We start from the raw sequence: 18,883 nt of genomic DNA on the forward strand, positions 1-18,883 counted from the left end.
TAAGCTTATGAGACCTTTACTCTAAACAAATGTAGTCAGACTAGTTAGGCTTTGCCCCCGCTGTCTAAACAATTCCTTTACTGCAGCTTCCTGCACTGTCCCTTCCTCCCTTTAAGCAAGTATCAGTATCAGCCAGCCAGGTATTTGCGCAGCTTGAATTTCACTGTTAAGACGTGAGTGTTGAAATTATTTAAGTCTGGATGAAGATTGTCTGATATCTGATGAAATATTAATGTAATATCTCTAATCGTAAATTTTCACTACCAAAATCACCAACACTTATAATAGCTACATGAATTCAGTAAAATATGTTTGCAAAAGGTACCAGCTTGGTAGGTCTGACTTTCTAAAATGACTGAGATTTCACTTAACTACATGAAAGCAGCCGATGCTAGATGAAAACAAACACCACCCACAAAAAATGTCATGTACGTATTCTAGCACTCTCTGTAAAAAATGACTGAAAAAGTTGGCCTAAAGGTACAGGTATTAACGTTACAAGACATTTGATGGGTCATGAAAGGAATAAGAAATCACCTTCCAGATGTCTGAAGGACAAGAAAATAAATCTTTCCATGAATGTAGAAAAACAAATCTGAGTATAAACAAAATATCTATGATTAAATAAAAGTTTAGGTGATCAAAACTGACTAGCATTTTTACAATATTAATGCTAATGGTTCATCACAATCTTGTTTGCATGTTTAATGACTCCCATTTTTAAAAAATGACTTAAATACAAGCAGGAGAAGCGAAGAGAGAACTGAAGTCATACATGGTAAGGATGGAGACAGAAGAAATATCAAATCAGCCAGAAATATACAATAGCAGTTTCCAGTGCTGGATCAGGAAATAAAGGTAGTTAGAGAAAAGTTGCAATCTAAAGAGAAAAACACTTTTAGGAAATGGCAAAATTAAAACAGAAGTAGATATGTAAAATAGATGAATGAAGACAAGGTCTTCCTGCACCAAGGGAGTTGTTTAGGAGAAACAGTGTCCGTTTGTGGCCAGCGATAATACTTTCCATTCAATAGAGTTTGCAGCTTGCTGATTCATATGATTGCAGGCTGGCGCCCTGCTGGCGAGCCTCTCCACTGAAATTAAATCCACTCTCTTCAGTTATAAATTATAATGCTCTATAAACAACACTCCCATTGGGAATGAGGGGAGAGAGAGAGAGAGAGAGAGAGAAAGAGAAAGAATGAGGAAGAGGGGAGGAGAAGGAGTGGGAAGAGTGGAAAAAAGAGGGAGGGAGGGAGAGGGGGAAAAAGAGTCGGAGAGGGAGAGCGTTTCTGCATAGTCCACTCACTCACTGCTTCATGTTCTGCTCTTCTGAAACAAACAGGGAGAGGAAGTCTTGAACAGATAGCACGCCTACACTGTTGGATGCAGAGCACACAGAAAGCAAAGCGGGAGAGCAATGTGAGTCTATGACGAAAAGCACTGAGACATCAATGAGTACACAGAAAGAAGAAAAGATAAAATAGATTTTATACATGGTTTCCCTCCCCTCCAAATGCTAAGGTCTCTTTGGAGTATCAAGGGAAAACCAAAATAAATTAAAATCCCTGATTCCAGTTATATAAATTAGATCTAGACATTGTGCATCCTTTGATATCTAAATCAATCAGAAATAGTACCTCCAAATGCACAGGAAAGCTAAGAAAACATAGGAAAGTAAAGATAGACATAATCAGGCCAAACGGCCACAGACAGGGAGTCCAGAGCAGAAAGAAAGTTCAATGATTTGATCACCCACAGCACCCAGGGATTAACTGCACTTTTTGCTGTTAATGAATATCTATTTCAGAATCTAAAATTAAATTTATAGGAAAGTGATACTTCAATTGTTCAATGTTGAAGAAGGGGTGTGTGTGTGTGTGTGTGTGTGTGTGTGTGTGTGTGTTTTAAAGTAGTTTGAAAAGGGAAGCAAAAAGCGCAAATATTCAGTTTTTGGCAATTACCTACATAACGCAGGAAAGAGTCCATCATAGAGTTGATTTGTAATCACCAGTTTCAGGCATATGCACTGTGTTTCAGGTTTGTTTTGTTGGTGGGAATCTTTTAGGAGGAATTTATACCCCAAAGCAAGATAGAAACAATTATTGTAAGATGCTAATTAATATTCCAAAGACTCATATCCACAGGTTACTTATCAACTACAGAAGGACGCAGTTCCCTATGAAAACACACCTTTGAAATTTCTTACCAAATGATGAACCTGGACACAACATAAGGGGAGGCAGAAGTTGGGAGGGAAGAGGTGGGCAGAGAGGCAACCCGTGCAGACCTCGGTTTGGATGCAATTTAGGGGAGGCAGCAAGCCTACAGGACCTGAGCTGCCTTCCAGGAGAAGGACGCCCAGGAAAACAGCACCCTCCACAAACCAGGCTCGCTAGGCAGACTGAAGATCACTCTCATTTTCCTCTCAAAAAACAAGACAGAAGAAAACATCTACTTCCTACTGAAGCCACAGCAGAAGGAAGAGGGGAAAACAAGGTGACTGAGATTCTGGGTTGTAGACTTGAAGTAGTTTTACTAGGCTAAACTCCAAACTGTGTGTGTGTGGGGGGAAGACCTTAAAATTGAAACATGGACCCAAAACTTAAACAGAGATTTAGGTATAGAAACATCTCCAGTTTTTCCTTCCTTCTTTTTCCTTTTCTCTTTCATTCTATTTTCATGTGTCTGGCCGCCTGTCTCTGTGCCTCTGCTTTTAGGCTGTGGCGCACCCCAAGTAAATTAGGTGACTCTCAGCAAATGCTTTTCTTCCTCTGAATGCCTGGTGAGCTTGTTGGGAAAAGTCATTTAAGTCACTTAAAACAATCCCATGAAAAGTAAAACTCAATTCTGAAATAAGAGTATAACTTAGAGCTTAAAAATAAATTAAATAAAGGAAACATTAAAAGATAAATGGAGCAGGATCGTCTGCGGCTGAGGTAATCTGAGTGGAAAGGGAAGGAGGCGGGTTACGTTAATAAATGATTAAAAGGCCTTAACAAGGGCCTATCAGGTTGACCAGAAAAGCATTCTTCTCCTGGGCTCCTCCTCGAGACCACCTTTTTTACATTTGCTCTCGATGCTGATCAATATGGTTTTCATTTGCTGATTTCCATAATGCCATATGTGATCCGCCAGCTTGACACAATGAAGCTGGAAAGAGCTGAAGTCATTTGAACATTCTCGCGTGCAGGACTGTCGCCTGTTATCTGAAAGCCAATATTTTTCTGTTGCTTATTGACAAATACCAGAGGTGTTTGCCCCTAGACAGATGTCAAAACTCAGCCTCGGGTGGCAAATTTAAATTAAGATTTAAGTTACATATTACACTGTTTCTGTGGCTGTTCTGGGTTTTTTTTGGTGGGGGGCACCACTCTTAACCTGTAATTTAAACTTAATTAAATAAAGAACACAAGATTTAAGTGTGAATAATCCATTTCTGAACAGAAATGCTCACCTCAGTTGATAGAGCAATAAATCACCAAGAATATAGCACAAATACTTTATGATGCCACCAAAGCCTAAGGACTTATTTATTGCCCCAATTCAAGTTTTCTTATAAATATTCAATTTAGTTGACCCAATACTATTTATTTCTTATAAATATTCATTTTAGTTGACCCAATACTATTTATCTTTCACCAAAATTTGTATCAAACTGTATGTTTATTAATATTTTACTCTGTCAAAGTTTCTTTAATCCATGCTCTAGGATGGAGAAACATTTTTTGAACTACATGCAGTGGCAGCATCATAGCCAGTGGGGTTTATTTAAAGCACGATTATTGCTAATTGAGAGACATTTTTTATCATTTGTAAGCTTCTTACACTTTTTTTTCATTGTATAGTAAAATAAATTTGTTGAGATCATCTTACACAAATGAACCATGCACAAAAACCTTCCATGGTGCCTGAAATGTCTCAATAAGTCCTCTGGGCCTTGGCCAGATAGTTCATTCAGAGTGTAGTCCCTATACACCAAGGTTGTAGGTTTGATTCCCAGTCAGGGCACATACAAAAGTCAAACAATAAATGCATAAGTAAGTGGAGCAACAAAGGATGCTTCCCCCTTTCTCTCTCTTCCTTCCTCTGTCTCTAAAATTAAAAAAATTAATAAATAAAATAAATTCTTGTTATTGTTTATTAATCACTTTTCCAAACTCAAAAGACAATTTCGAGGAAAAGTGCACAGAGAAACACATGCCTGAAATGACTTATTTTGTCTTTTACAAACCAAACCAAAACAAAAACAGTTGCATTCAATCAAAAGAATATTTCAGGCCCTGGCCAGTTGGCTCAGCGGTAGAGCGTCAGCCTGGCGTGCAGGGGACCCGGGTTCGATTCCCGGCCAGGGCACATAGGAGAAGCGCCCATTTGCTTCTCCACCCCCCCCTCCTTCCTCTCTGTCTCTCTCTTCCCCTCCCGCAGCCAAGGCTCCATTGGAGCAAAGATGGCCCGGGCGCTGGGGATGGCTCCTTGGCCTCTGCCCCAGGCGCTAGAATGGCTCTGGTCGCAACAGAGCGACGCCCCGGAGGGGCAGAGCGTCACCCCTGGTGGGCGTGCCGGGTGGATCCCGGTCAGGCGCATGCAGGAGTCTGTCTGACTGTCTCTCCCCATTTCCAGCTTCAGAAAAATACAAAAAAAAAAAAAGAATATTTCAAACTTACATATATTTGGCGCCAGTACCTTTATTCATAAACTTTATTCCTTTTTACATTAAACAATATTCTTTATTCCTCCTTATGATAGAGACAGAGAGGGATAGGGACAGAGAGACAGGAAGGGATCGAGATTAAAGCATCAATTTTTCATTGCAGCACCTTAGTTGTTCATTGATTGCTTTCTCATATGTGCCTTGACTGGGGGCGGGGGGTGTTCAGCAGACTGAGTGACCCTTGCTCAAGTCAGTGACCTTGGGCTTAAGCTGGTGACCTTGGGGTTTCGAAACTGTGTCCTCCACGTCCCAGTCCAATACTCTATCCACTGCGCCACCACCTTGTCAGGCTACATTAAACAATATTCTGGTGATTAAACCATCATATTTTAGTTTCTTAAAATATTATGGCGTAATGAACACACAATACAATATACAGATGATTTATTATAGAATTATACACCTGAAACCTGTATAATTTTATTAACCAATGTCACCCCAATATATTCAACAACAATTTTTTTTTAAAAGCTCCTTGAGACAAGAATGCCAAGTGTTTTGCACTTTCCAGTACCTAGATTAGTTAATCACAATTAATTTTTGTGGTCTAATTTGAGTGCTCCTCAATAAATAGTAGTACTCCTTCTCTTATTTTTTCCCTTTAACTTTGTTCAACATTTGTTTGAGAATAATTTCTGTTTACTTACACTTTCCTATAAACAAAATACAAATACAAATCTATTTGCTAGAAAAGAATTTTTGGTTGCTCTTGAAGATCAGTAACACCTTGATGTGTATATGTTTTCAAAAAGATAAATGTGTTTTCCTGATGTATTTTTCAAGATCCATTCAGCTTAACCAGTCAATAAATCCAAAATACCTTCCAAGAAAAAAGGATTATTAAAGTTGGCGGTGGTGTAGTGTAGGCAGTTAGACAGACATGAGCAGAGCAAGGATGATAGGTCAGGTAGGAAGGTCACCAGGGCAGAAAGCTACAGGGTACCTAGCAACGGGCAACACTGGGAAAACTTGGAGCTCCCCCAAGGGTCACCTTCTTCCCTAGCTGGTCCCGTGGTTCAGATCCTCCCTTAACCTGTTCTCCCCTAGCATGTTGCTAGTCATGTGGTATAGATCCTGAGGTGAAACAAACAAGGGGGCCAGAGGACAGCCCCTAAGCATTAAGCCTCCAGAACAGTGAGATTCTGATCAGTATCAAATACAACTTGGCCTCAGTTGTATTGCAGCTCCAGGTCCAGAAAAGCAGCAAAACCAGACAAGTGACGCCATGGCCAACCTCAGGACCAGCTGCATTGACTAATGACCCAATGCCTTGGTGTCAGCCAATCAGTGGAGAGCCTGACTCTGAAAGGACACATCTGGAAAGCTGATGAATATTCTATGGCGATCCTCTCCTGGGTCCTCCTCTGGCGTCCAGATCTTCCTCCCCCTCCTTCTTCCCCCCAGGGGTGTTACCTTTACCTTTTCCTCTCCTAAGCTCCAAGAACCCTTCATTTGCTTCTGAAAACTTATTTCCCAAGCCTATCTTTTCTACAACTCACTTCTACCTCTGTAACTTTCTACAAAAACTTTCTCATATATTTTGAGTCTTGGCTCTGAATTCTTTCCCAGCCAGAACTCAACTACTGACATTGGTGAATGAAGGTCTGGTCTGACTCTACCAGTCTAACACCTGCTGCTGTTCTCACCACCAACCTGGCAGTTTTGTCCCAGAACTATAAAAACAAAATCCCAGAATTTTGATGAGAAAATCTCTCTGAGCTCTCTCAAAGAGGTGAACGTGTCATGGCTGAGTCAACACCCAACATTTTATTAGTAGTTATATCTCCAATTATTGCATTTTTCCCAATTCTTATCATTTCTGCTTTATTATATACATTTTCTTTTTCTCTGTCCTTTCTCCTCCCTTCTTCTCTCCCTCCCCTTTTTATACATGGTCATCCAGCAAAGGGCATGGCTGGCTCAAACCATAATAAAACAAAACTAAAGGAAGTCAGTGGGACAAACATCTAAAGAAAAGGACCTTCAAGAGAACAAAGTGATCCTAGGGGATGAACACCATGCTTACTTAGCCCTTTTGCTTCCCTTCTATTAAAAAAAATGAGTTGTGGCCTGACCAGGCGGTGGCACAGTGGATAGAGCGTCGGACTGGGATGCGAGGTCGCCAGTTTGAGCGCGGGCTCATCTGGTTTGAGCAAAAGCTCACCAGCTTGACCCCAAGGTCACTGGCTTGAGCAAGGGGTTACTTGGTCTGCTGTAGCCCATGGTCAAGGCACATATGAGAAAGCAATCAATGAACAACTAAGGTGTCACAACGAAAAACTAATGATTGATGCTTCTCATCTCTCTTCGTTCTTGTCTGTCTGTCCCTATCTATCCCTCTCTCTGACTCTCTCTCTGTCTCTGTAAAAAAAAAAGGGGGGGGTTGTGGTCTGTTTATTCTTCTATTTCACAATTCCTTTACCAACAATGGAAGGATACTACAACTATGAGACCTTTACACTGTCTAGTTTCAGAACATGGATTGTTCAATTTTTTGTTGTTGTTGTTGCTTTTTGGTTAATTCCTTTTGAAAACAGTAGAAGAGTCTACCCATAAACGGGAAGATAAAAGTTCAGACATCTGTGTAAAGAATCTTATAAATGCTATTGAGTTCTGACATAAAAGTTAATAATGAGGTAAACAGTGAAGTTTAGCAGAAAACAGGAAAACAATAAACCACTACAAGGATTATAAGGGTATACAATGGTAGAGAGTATGCATTTCAGGAACCTTCATCTGGGGACCTGATATTTTTAGCTTAAGGACCAAAAATACAAGACTACATAGACAACAGTGTGGTGATTCCCGGGGGACGGTAGAGAGTATGGGGTGGTGGTGGAGAGTATGGGTGGTGGTGGAGGGTATGGGGTGGTGGTGGAGGGTATGGGGTGGTGGTGGAAGGTATGGGGTGGTGGTGGGGGGTATGGGTGGTGGTGGAGGGTATGGGGTGGTGGTGAGGGGTATGGGTGGTGGTGGAGGGTATGGGTGGTGGTGGAGGGTATGGGGTGGTGGTGGAGGGTATGGGGAGGGTGTAGGGGGAATAAATGGTGGTGGAAGGAGTCTTGACTTGGAGTGGTGAACACACACTACAGTGTACAGATGATGTGTTGTAGAACTGAAACCTGTATAATTTTGTTACCTAGTGTCACACCATTGAATAAATTCAATAAAAAGGAAAAAATTTAAATAAATAAAAGCAAAGACTAAAGAACATATCAGTCTATCTAAAAGTACAAAGTTACTTTCTCTTGTGAATTCAAATTAAATAAATAGGAGATATCAAATTATATTGGGGGTGGGGAATGAGGTCAGATCCTTTAAGCACATAGTCATCTGTTTCCCTCTGATATTAATAATAAAAACAATAACATAGCAAGAAAACAGAAAGGGTAACCTTACCTAGATGTGAACCAGGAAGAAAGACAGGCGTGATATTCTCAAAGTCTAGGGGAACTGATGGCAGACGGCTCTACAGGAACTTTAGCTATTGACATTTTGCTTTACTTGATCCATAATTACCACTCTGAGAGGTCAGATTGACACTCTCCTACATGATAATATTATGGTAACAATAGGTTAGCTAGAATAGTTGACAAGACTTTCATTCTCATAAAAGATGGATTCGGAATCAGAACAGACTACTAGAGTGAGGTAATGAGCAGGCAGGGCAGAAAAAGCCACTCATTTGCAGAAGCAACAGGAAGAGGAAGACAGTTCCATGTACATGTGACAACGACAGAGAGGAAAGAAAACCTTTAAGGTTTTTTTGAGCTCTACTGAGCTCAAGAGAATGAGAAAAATTGTGAGTTACAACAGCACGATAGAAGAACAATTTTAACAGAAGGAAGAAGGAAAGCCATTATCTCCTGAGATATCCAGACAGCACAAATAACAAGGTTCAATAAGTGGTTCCCTTATAAGAAAAAAAAAAATCTTATAGAGGCTGTTTGTACATCCTTTGCCTCAGGTGCGAAAATCTTATCTTGCACTGCTTTGTAGAGGGAACTGTATCCACCAAAGTAGGGGACACCTTCTTCTCCAAAAGGAAAATGACCAAGCATCTGAAAAATTATTGGGGTAGGTTGTTTTTGTTGTTCTTTTTTAAAACATAACCTCAAGATTTTACACTCTTCATAATGAAATGAAACAAAAAGCTTAGAACTCGATCACTTGGCCCTTTCTCTTATCTGCTCCCAGTTCACAATGCTGGCCATCTTTTGTTAGCCAGCATTCTCAGAGACTGCAGCTGGGCTCAATGCTTTCAAACCTCAGCACCACCTCCTTTGTAGATTTAGTCTTTCTTGAAAAAATCAACTTGGTCTACCCACCACAACCACTCCACTTCTTGTCATGATGCCACTTCCCGTTGGCACACAGGATCCTAGCCCTTCTTGTGCTGTCAGTTTGGGGGAGAGGGTTGGTGCTTGCCACACTTCTGCCATAAAGTTCAGCGGGTCTTAGGAATGAATGTCCCCTATGTTTTCCGGACCACTGTCACTAGGCACAATTGTGGTCTACTATCATCACCCTGTATCCACAGCACTTGCAAGAGGGCCTGGAATACAGCAGTCTGTTAGAATGTGGACGCGGATTGATGGACATTTTTGGAAGCAATGAAAGGATTTGCAAAAGTCCTTAACAGGGTTTTTTTTTTGGTGGTTGTTATTGTTTTTTAAAGTATTAGTAATAGTAGTAGTAGTAAAATTTAAAAAGTGGGAGAGCCTGATGGTGGTAGTGCAGTCGATAGATGTGGGGCAGCTGTCAGACTTGCTTGCTGGTGTACCGGCTGCGAGCACTTTGCCTGATTGGAGTGCAGGTGCGTAGCAGCGCACGTGTGTACGGCCTGTATAAGGCTATGGGTGTTTACTAAGAGAGTTGGGGATTGTGGATTGCCTGCTCACCACTATGATGGTCCATTCTTGCTGTTTGTATGCCTGAGAAGCAGTTTTCCCCACCTGTGTGCTTGTCTGCTGTTGTGAGACTTGATTAAACCAAATGGCCCAACGCTTTTCAGCTCTGCAGTTTCTCTACCATCTGCCTAGATCCAATGTGAACCTGCCTAGCCTTGCCCACCAGCATTACGATAGAGCATCAAGCTGGGGTGCTGAGGTCCCCAGCTTGAGCCCCCCCACCCCCAGTCGAGGCACATATAAGAAACAATCAATGAACAATTGAAGTAACACAACTACAAGTTGATGCTTCTCATTTCTCTGTTTCTTTCACTCTTGCTAAAAAATAAATAAATAAAAATAAACAGGAGAGATAGGAAGAAGTAGTAGTAGTTGTGGTCACATAGCCTTAAGTGACAAGTGGGAATGTAGGTGAAATCCAATTGATCAATGTGGCTACACCGAAACCTATGGCTCAAGGGCCTTATCATCAGGAGAGATTTACTTTCCTTCAACAGGGCTCCCAGGGAACTCAGAACTACAAAAGAAGGTTTGAGCAATGGGGGAAAACCAAGATCTTGAGTAATGGGAGATTTATAGTCAAGTTTAGCGAGTGAGAAATGGAACTGTGAGGTAAGTACCTTATTAATAAAGCTAAGGTCAGGGCCAGGTCAGGATGGGTTAAGACAGAAGAGCCCTGTCACAAGCCCCAGAAGCAGTCTGCATGGCTAAAAACATTTCAAACGGGCCTCAGTTTCCTTAACTCTAAAATATCAGGGACCAAATCTAATAGAAGTGATACAGAGGAGATCCAAGTGAAATCAATAAGTGAGAATTAATGAGGAGAGTGGAGAAACAGGTCTCTTAAAGGCAGCAGAAGGACTACTTAGTTTATTTCTTGATCTATTGTAAATGTTACACTGGTAGCAGACTTTCTACTTCTAGAGCAAGTAGGGCTCTATCATACTTCTTGTTTGATTGTTCCCACTTTCTCAGTCCACGTGGGTGGTGGTTATTTTTAATGTATTCCTACTTCAATAAGTCATAAATAAGCTTACCTATTCAAATGACCACAATAAATGATGAGAAATAGCACACCAACCCATAAGCAGCAAAGACCCAGAAGGCAACACTTAAAACATAAATTGCCAACAGCAACCTGATCAGGTTTCATAAATCAGTGCAGCAATGGCCCTAAAGAGTGGGAATGAGTGCTCCAGTAATTGCAGCCTCCTGTCTGGGAGCATACTGTAAAAACAGCCACGGTAAGCACTCCTCCTGACCAATCAATAGACTCCTATTAACCTCCTGGCCAATTACAGGATGATTGGCTAAGCAAACAAAGAATTATTGGCTGTTTAGTTGGGACTTTATTCAGGCCTCTCTCTTCTCCTGTTTTTCATTCTGTTCCTCCTCTCCTTCCCACCCCCTTTCCTGTTAGGAAAAAACATCTGCAAACACCTGATATTCATCTAAGTCTCTGCAGTTGTACAGTCTTGTTAAATTGTTACCACCTTTTCCACAAGCAGTTTTGGCAATTAACCTCATGGCCAGGAACTTCAAAGGAAACAACTGTTGAGTTTAACCTCTCTGAGCTACCATAGATTCTTTTATGATTTTTCCTGAAACACTTTCATCCACAGAGGAAAAAAATAATGCAACCTGATAAAAACTAATGTTTACTTTAATATTTGGTTAATTTATTAAGAAGACAAACACCTCAGAATTTGCCGTAGCAAAGTGCACGCACATCTCCTACTCTGCACGAAGTGAGGTTTTATTTTAATTTACATTCCCCACACATGTGTGCTTCTCTGCTCTTCCACAAATCCTACATTTGCTGGAATCCCAGGATTTGATACATTTGACCCTCTCTTGCCCCTGTTCACAAATCTCTCATATGTTTTTCCAAACTGTTTAAAAGTTCAGAATGAAAAATGCATGTAAAATTAATGCTAAGAACCAAAGTTGCCGTTAAAAATCTATATCCATTTTATATTTCTACCCTCATAGATACACTTTTTACATTAAAAGCAAGGCTAATCCCCGACTCTCATGAGAATAAACTACGAGCAATAAAGATCAAAATATATGACTGAACAAGCAATACAATTCTTCTTGAGTAATCCTGTGGCCTAAGTGTTTCAATGCAATTTATGCGATGTAACCAGCTTTTTACAGCTGTATATAATAGTAATAATGGGCCTGATCTTACCAGCTGAAGGTGGGTTTGTGGAAGTGTGTTAACTCCTTCAGGCAACAAAGTTCATTTTAGAAATTTTTTTTAAGTGATTAAATATTTAGTAGATCCTGAGAAGTACGGGTTTCTCCTCTCTCTGACAAGGTCAGGCCTTGTAAAATTGCCACTAATACTTTTGCCACTCTTAGTGAAACCTGAAGAACTCGACAACCAACTTAGGGTATTTGGGTAGCTTTTCTAGAAGTACCATGAGGTTGGAAAAATCTGCAGCAAAGGCAACAGAGCTTTTGTTTGATATTTACAGCCACCAATAACTTCATGTTATAATTAATTCCTCCCAAAGCCATAAATAACTGTTCTCGGGAAGACAACACTCTACAGTACAGTACAATGCGGTGTGATAATTTGGTTAAGGGCCTCGCTTTAACCAAACAGCACTTTTCTGCCCATATTAGCACCAGCTCCACTCCCACAAGTCCAGGGGAGAGCGGAGGGAGAACAGGAACACGCAGGTTTTGGAATGAATCAGACCTGGGGTAGAATTCCACTCTTGCTACTTATTAGCTGTGTTGCAAGTGGGAAAGTACAAAAAATTGTACCTCTCCGAAAGGGGCTCTCTGAGGATCGAGTGGGCTTCAATATATAATGTAAAAGTAACCAGCTTCTATACTATATGGCTGGTACTGCTTTAAAAATTAAAAAATAGCAATAAAAATGTGAATTTCCTGTCTCCCTTGAATAAAAGGAAGGTCTGGCAACGCGAAGCCCACATTCTGCAGTGGCACCATGGGGCGGGGGGTGGGGGGGGAGCCACCTTCAGGGCAGGTAGCTTGCTGCAGCCCCCGCCACTTACACACGGCTGTCAGAGCATCGGAATGCCGAGTCCTCTGTGAATGGGTTAAAACAGTTTAGAACACTGTCTGGCACAAAATGTTTGTACATCATACTCAATAGAAGGCAGGTACTGAGAACTACTATACCAAATAAATCAGTTGAAGGGGGTTTCATATAGTTTATGCAGCAGAGACTATATCAAGCTCTGGAAACAATAAAAAAACTTCCTCGTGTGTGTGTGTGTGTGTGTGTGTGTGTGTGTGTGTGTGTGTGTTCGGAAGGTTAAGAAAACAACATATATGTCCATGTTTGCAAAACTTTCCGGATATCTCTACTGATTTAAAATGCCCATGGCACATACTTTGCCTACCGCTTCCTGTGGGACTGAGCGTCTACCACCTTGCTTTGGAATTTGCTTCCAACATGTAAGCTCCTCAAGTGTATATTCCAGAGCATTGTTGAGAATAAAAATACCTCTTTGACAAGAACCATGTGATTTCACACATATGTGCGATATAAAACAGAAACAAAACCAACAAACGTGAAGACAATAGTCTCTGGTTACCGGAGGGGCAGAGGTGTGGGGGAAAGCTAAAGAGGGTTAAGGGGGTCAAATATATGGTGACGGAAGAAGTCTCCGACTATGAGTGGTGAGCACACAATGCAATAAACAGATTAAGTATTATAGAATTTTACACTTAAAATGCATACAATGTTATTAACCAATATCACCCCAGAAAGTTAAAAAACATATTTACGAGATGATAAAAAAAAATACATTTCATTCAGGCAATTAGGGAATTGGCCAGTCTCAAACCAGGAAACAGGTGAGTTATACTTAAGAATACCCGTTGAGAGGCAGACATCTGTTTTATCTATTTTGATATAAGAAACACCTGTAATTAGGAAAGTCTTATACAACTAACTGTATGAGTAAAAGTGTTTGCAAGCTTTTGTTTTCTTTAGGAAATGAATGCTCTCCTCTGAAATATTGTTTAAAATACCAATTTTCATGACAAACATTACAGACAGTGCAAAGAGCAACCTTAATTCAGTGTAATCACACATTCTGAATTAGTGGGATCCAAATTAGGGACTTGATTGGGTTATCCCCCATAATTCTATCCTTTTACTGTGATTGCAAGAGTTACAGGGAAAGAAACTGAAGAACACAGTCAGTGGAAGAGCAGAGCCTGGAATTCAAATATGCCTCTCTAGTTCAGGATTCTATCATTTTCACTTTAATTATAGCTCCACGTTCAAAGCCATGAAAACAACCTACCAATTTGATTAGGTAGTTTTAGACATCTGGGGAGGGAGTGGATAGAAATACACCTGAAAGGTCAGGCATTTTAAACACTTTGTATTCGAAAGCAATTTTCAGACTGACTCAAACTGGTACACAAAGTACCTAAGTGACCTTGCGCTGCGAAACAGTCCTGCGCTACTGTCTGTCCCGGGTAGACGGTGCGTGGGGACACGAGTCCTCTGTAGAGGAGTCCAGGGGCTGCACAGAAAGGACAAAAATATGTCTCTACCAAGGAGATAAAAGGCAACCTCAAATTCCAGGAGTATCTCAGAAGCAGCCAGGGAAGGTTTGGAGGTTTTTGCAAACAAGTGGCCTGGGGTGAAATTTGTGAGGGAAGGAAAAAAATGAAATATGTCATGTACATGTAGTTCAAATCAAACCTAAAACTTCCTCTGTCCACTCTTGTTAAGAGGACTTTCATATTAAACAGAACTCTCCAGAGAGGACAGCAATTTCTGGTCATCCTCATTGCAAAACAGCTCTGTTTATTTCTTTTTAATTTTTATATTCTTTGTCAACTTAAATGAAAAAAGGGGGGTGGGAGGGATATTTGTGCTGAACATTTAAGAACAATTTTAAAAAGTAACATTAAATGACACAAGGGTCTGGTGCTATGCTGTACAGTTCAATGAACTCCCACACAGATCAGCAAGATGGCTGGAAATGCCTCCCTCCGTCTGTTTTTCATCTCCAGAGTCTGTGTACTCAGTAGAGTGTGAAGAGAGCCTCTCTTCTCTTCAGAACATTCTCCCAATGGTCCTGCCCCAACCCCCACTCCCGCTCCATAGCCCCTGCAGCAGAGAACAGGAACTAGAGCAAATGCTTTTGTGAATTAAGAGATCTTGTGAGCGTAAATTTGGTCAGGCTGCTCCTTTCTGCAGGCCAGACCCCGCTGCTGCCCCAGGATGTGAACTGTCAGTTTGCATAGCTGGTGATGAGTTGCAGAACCATCAGCAAAGGTGAAGACGGCAGAAACAAGAAAGATTCAAGACTGGTGGAAATCATTTCACAAGGAAAATTTCAGCCATCAGTGGGAGGAAGCTTTGAAAAATGCTGCCATTTCCGAGTCAGAATGAAGGAAAAATTAAATTACTGCCGGTGAGGCGAGCCAAAGTTGCGTCTCCCTCCAGGGAGGGTTTTGATAATGGTAAACATTTGACAGCTGGCCTGGAGTTGTTATCTTGTTCTAACAGTTGTTATGGTCCGAATGAATATTTCTGATAAAGACCCAGAAAGAAAAATTTAAGCACTTTGATAGTTTTATGTTTTAAACCTTATGCTGGTGAGCCCAACAGGTTTAACAGCCATTTGTCACTGAGGGCCTACTCAGAATGCTGTAATGATCCTGGTCTGGAAATTTTACCCGTATTATTATTTCTGTTAATCTATATGAAGTTATTCTTTGATGTAAATCAACTTAGTAAGAAATTATCATTAACCTTTAGCTTCCTCAGCAGTTTGAAAACAACCACGATAGCTGACATGGAGAAGTGAAGAGAATAAAGGGTTAAAGCAAATTTAACAACTTAAGAACATGGAGAGAATGGCTGTGTTGTTAGAGGGTGAATTTTTTTTTTTTAGCTATTGAGGATCAACCATTATAAAATTTTAATCTTTCACAGATTTTATTATTTTCTGAAGAATATTAGACCAAGCATTTCGAAAAAGAGCCTGAATAAAGTCGGCCAGCATTTTAAACTGAAAAAGGACCACTTACTGGGTGCCTGAGGACTCTGCGTCACCAGAAGATGTAGGGCTGCCTGGAGCAACAGTTCATCATAAAACACTTGCTCCATTTCCATACACAGCATGAGAACCAGTATGAGGTACTGCCTAGAAGGTTTCAGGCCTTCCAGGCGCTGGATCTATGGCATCAAGACACATGCTGAAGGCTCAGAAGAGATGGGAGGGAGTCCAATTGCCTTATATGGATTTGATGGTCATTAAGTCTTCAAAGAATTCAAGTCCTGAGAATGCTAGAACCCTCTCTCAATCTACTTTTTTTTTTTTAAGAATATATTGGGATGACATTAATAAATGTATATAGGTTTCCAGTATACAGTTCTATAATACATCGTTTGTATTGAATATATTGTATTGCGTGTTCACCACCCTGAGTCAAGTCTCCTGTCATCACTATGTCTCCCCCCATATCCGCTTCTACCCCCTCCCAACCTGTTCCCTGTGGTAATCACTACACTTTGGTCTGAGTCTAGGAGGCTTTTTCCCTTTGCTTAATTCCTTTACCTTTTTCACCCAGTCCTCCACCCCACCCCCTCTGACAGATGTCAGTCTATTCTCTGTATTTATGTGTCTCTATTTTGTTAGTTCATCTTTTTCAACAGATTCACATATAAGTGAAATTATATGGTACTTGTCTTTCTCTGAGAGGCTTATTTCACTTAGCATAATGCTCTTGAGATAAGAACCTCTTTTCAGCTGAGTACTATTCCACTGTGTAAATATAACACAACTTTTTTTTGGTTTTATCAATCTACTTTTAAAAAAGAGTATCTACAATCCTCAACTTACTCTGCCTCTGAGATTCTACAAGATGACAGTGTACCAGTGGCCAAAAAGTAAGGACAGAGGCAAAAAACAAAGAGAAGAAAGGAATCAGGAAACTGTCCTCCTCTGGAATAAACAAAAAAAGCTTATTTTCATAAAAATATTTATAAAATGTGAGCTTTACACTAAAATATAATGGTATAATGTTATACAAACTCAGTATTTAGCATTCAGAAACAAATACATTGAGCTTGACCAGGCAGTGGCACAGTGGATAGAACGTCGGACTGGGCTGGAGAGAACCCAGGTTTGAAACCCCAAGGTCACCGGTTTGAGTACGGGTTCACCAGCTTGAGCATGAGGTCGCTGGCTTGAGCAAGGGGTCATAGATGTGACCCTATGGTCACTGGCTTGAGCCCAAGGTCTCTTGCTTGAACAAGGGGTCAATCACTCTGCTGTAGCCCCCCAATCAAGACACATATGAGAAAGCAATCAATGAACAACTAAGGTGCCGCAAAGAAGAAATGATGCTTCTCATCTGTCTCCCTTCTACCTGTCTGTCCCTATCTGTCCGTCCCTCTCTCTGTCACACACACACAAAAAGAAACTAACAAATTCATTAAGCATCTGATATGATGATATGTACAGTGATATGAACAGAAGATTCAGTCTAAATCCTCAAGCAACAGTAACGAGTGTAAGGCAATTTAGGTGACATCTAATTTAGGTGTCCTATCTTTCTGCCATTTCTATATTTAAAATACATTTGCAACCATTATGTCCTAACCAAGGGAAAACTTTCCCCGAAGTCTTTCCTTATTTTTCTTAAAACAAACAAACAAAAAAAAGATCGGAAAATCTACCTTTGTTCCAGTATTTGTGGGAAGTAAGTTTCATTGTTTTTTCCCTAGGGACCTTGCTCTGCCTTAATATGAAAGGATATAAATCGATATTAAAGGATGGTATTTTGAGAATGTTTCAAAGTAAGGTCAAACTGGTGTTAAAAACCCTACTAGTGAAGGCTAAAATAACAGTCTGCCTGAACAGTCTTAAATGCAGCTGACTCCAATTACTAAGTACATCCTAGCGATTTTTTTTTTCCTAACAAGAACAATGCAAGCAAATCTTTTAGTTAAAAAATAATGTCAAAGAGAAGTTACTCGTAAGAGAAATTAGATAAATTATACAAATGCTGCCGCTCTATCGGCAGCTGACAGTTAACTTCACCATCAGCACTGGAAAAGTTCTTTCTTTAACAAATAATCAGAAAAAGAAATGAAGAACATTCCAAGAGCGAACAAATGCAGGGAAAAAAATGTTTCTTTTGACTAAAACATCTAAGAGAATTTTTCAGAAGAAAATGCATACATAATTGAACTACTTATAAAATCATGAAAACAGCACTTTCAAATAAAAATTTAAAACCATTATGGTGAATTTTAAGCATTCACCAAAATAGACAGAAAAATATAATAAAACCCCAGCATTCATTACACAACCCAACAACCATCAAGCCATGGCCAATCCTGCCCCCTCCACATTCAGTTCCTTCCTCCTGCATGATTTTGAACCAAATCCCAGATGTCATCAAATCAGACACAGTACATGAAAAAGCAGAGTTCTCCCAAGTACATTATTCCAAACTGATTGCCTCATTCTGCCTTCACCTCTACCCACAAAATCAATGTTTTCTGATGATTAAGCCCTGCTCCTTACCCTCAACAGGATGTTGTTACTAGTACTATTACTATCCAAGGCACTATATAAATCTAGTTAAATAGGGACACTTTCCAGATATACAGGACTTTTGTTCTACATGAAGGCTAATGACCTTTATAAACCCTTTGATTCTTAAAATTCTATGACTCCTCCATGCAAACATTCACTTCAGACCAGTGTTTATCCGTTGACAAAACTGGGGTCACATCATCTGGCATCGAGGAAGGCACACTGGTTTATACACCGGTAATGAACTATCAGAAAGAGAAACTAATAAAACAATCTCATTCACATATGCTTAAAAAAAAATACCTAGGAGTAAATTTAACCAAGGATGTAAAAGATCTGTACTTGGAAAATTTTAAGACACTGGAAAAAGTTACTGGAGAAGATACAAGTAAGTGGAAGTATACACTGTGTTCATGGATTGGAAGAATTAACATCATTAAAATGCCCATATTACCCAAAGCAATCTATTGATTCAATACAATTCCTATCAAGACACCAATGGCATATTTCACAGAATTAGAACAAATATTCCAAAAATCAATATGGAACCACAAAAGACCCTAATAGCCACAGCAATTTTGAGAAAGAAGAACAAAGTTGGAGGAATCATGCTACCTGATACGAAACTATACTACAAGGCCACAGTAATCAAAACAGCCTGGTGGCCCTGGCCGGTTGGCTCAGCGGTAGAGCGTCGGCCT

The 18,883-nt window shown here is 40.2% G+C and overlaps 1 protein-coding gene and 1 pseudogene across 5 annotated transcripts in view; one reads left to right on the forward strand and one right to left on the reverse strand.

The window, feature by feature from the left end:
• The window catches only part of BCAS3 (BCAS3 microtubule associated cell migration factor), a 633,266-nt gene that overhangs the window by 214,596 nt on the left and 399,787 nt on the right, over positions 1-18,883 (reverse strand). The gene's annotated exons all lie outside the window — the stretch shown is intronic.
• LOC136324737 (reticulocalbin-1-like) overlaps positions 9,462-18,883 on the forward strand; it is a 60,749-nt pseudogene continuing 51,327 nt past the window's right edge.

This window comes from Saccopteryx bilineata, chromosome 2, assembly GCF_036850765.1.
Source record: "Saccopteryx bilineata isolate mSacBil1 chromosome 2, mSacBil1_pri_phased_curated, whole genome shotgun sequence".
Lineage (NCBI taxonomy): Eukaryota > Metazoa > Chordata > Mammalia > Chiroptera > Emballonuridae > Saccopteryx > Saccopteryx bilineata.